The sequence below is a fragment of the Poecilia formosa genome, unplaced genomic scaffold (assembly GCF_000485575.1).
Source record: "Poecilia formosa unplaced genomic scaffold, Poecilia_formosa-5.1.2 Scaffold870, whole genome shotgun sequence".
Lineage (NCBI taxonomy): Eukaryota > Metazoa > Chordata > Actinopteri > Cyprinodontiformes > Poeciliidae > Poecilia > Poecilia formosa.
This window is the reverse complement of record NW_006800809.1, coordinates 64048-65673: the sequence shown is the minus strand read 5'-3', so window position 1 is coordinate 65673 and position 1626 is coordinate 64048. Positions and strand designations below refer to the sequence as shown.

The following is a 1626-nucleotide window of genomic DNA, read 5'->3' as shown; positions in this document are numbered from 1 at the left end:
AATCTTTGAAAAAGAATCTGTGTTAAAATCATAGAAAAGGCATCTGTTTCAATGTAGCATTCCAAAACTGTTTATCCAATTAAACCTTTCTCCTGGAAATTATTAGTAAATATATTATTTGATGTGGGATTTATGGTTTTAGCACTCTCCAAGACACTGAAATCCAATAGTGCTGATGCAGAGCATAAAATACAAAATGGCCACGGGATATCAGCATTTTTGCATAGCTCTCAATCTTTTTAATATTCATCTTCAGAAGAATTTTAGAAACATCTAAAAAGTTTTAATTCTCTCACTGAAAACCTGCATCCATGGAACAATAAAATTACTAGCATTAAAACAACTCCATCTGCAATGAGGTAACAGAATGAATGTCACAATTGTTCTACAATTTTTAAGAAATATTTGTACAGGTACTATGACATACATTTTAGGGAATTGTTCTTCTAAAGAACCATTAAAAATAAAGCAATACATATATAGGAGACACAGCTGACTTCCAATTTATAAAGATATACAGAAAAAGAGGACAAAAATAAAACATGAGTCCACTTCAACTCTCATCTTCAACCATAGGTTTTTTTATAAGGCTCTCATATGTTCACTCCATGAAACTGGCCCTCAAGAACTAAATGTGAGAGATCAGTTGCCTTCAAAATCAAAGCATAACAAAACGTATTTCTAGTCTCTAAGTATGTGCTTAACGTTAGTGAGTGGCATGTTTTACAGAGCCACTCGATATATTTTTATTAAACATATTGCATTTAAAATGAGCATTCATTAAAGAAATAACTGAAATTAACTTTTAGGTACCTTTCTTTACAAACATCCTCATTTGGTAATTGTACAAGATAATGAATGTAGTTAATTTCTTAAAAAAGAAAGTCATTTTTAAGTTGGTGAGATTTTGTTGATGTCATCAGTTTACAAAAAAAATCTCTACAGCAAAGGTCCCTGAAAAATCTAGTGCAGATTGGATGGTGTAAAAGGAGATCTAGCTAACAGAATAGCCTAGTGAGCACAGTCGATTGAAATTAGAATTTAATCCTATTGGGCTCTTACAGGTTGATAAAAGTAAATCATAAAAAAGTTTAGTGTCAATCCCATGATCCAGGTATAATTTAGAAATGACCATATGATGAATTCTTTATTTGATGGGCTTCTTTTATCTTTAAGGTTTTGGGAGAATATGTTTCTCTGAACAGCTGGATTATGCGTTATCTCATAGTTTATGTTGAGATTAGCTGCATTTTTTTCAGCAGCGCTCCCTGGTGAAGCACGCCACATCTCAAGGGACTGCCATTTTGCCACGACCCCATGGGTCAGTCATCATTGACAGAGTTCATCATCAGGTTATTATATGTCAGTTGGCAGACAGTTAATTCCACATGAATACTACAGTAAAATTATGTCATACAGCAGAAAAAACAGTTGACTTCCTGTCGGAAGTGGGCGGGGCTAAGGTGATGTCATCAATTGACCACCTAACTGTGATGAGGTCTGGTCTATAATGAGACATAGAAAGTCTGATGCAGCTGTGACCTTGTATGTGCATGTTATATCACATTCATGTTTCATGGTGAATAGTCAAAGTTTGGGACTAAGCCACGCCCACATGCTTTGACA

At 34.3% G+C, this 1626-nt stretch overlaps 1 long non-coding RNA gene across 1 annotated transcript in view; it reads left to right on the top strand.

The window, feature by feature from the left end:
- The window catches only part of LOC107834963 (uncharacterized), a 5141-nt gene that overhangs the window by 1368 nt on the left and 2147 nt on the right, over positions 1-1626 (top strand). The gene's annotated exons all lie outside the window — the stretch shown is intronic.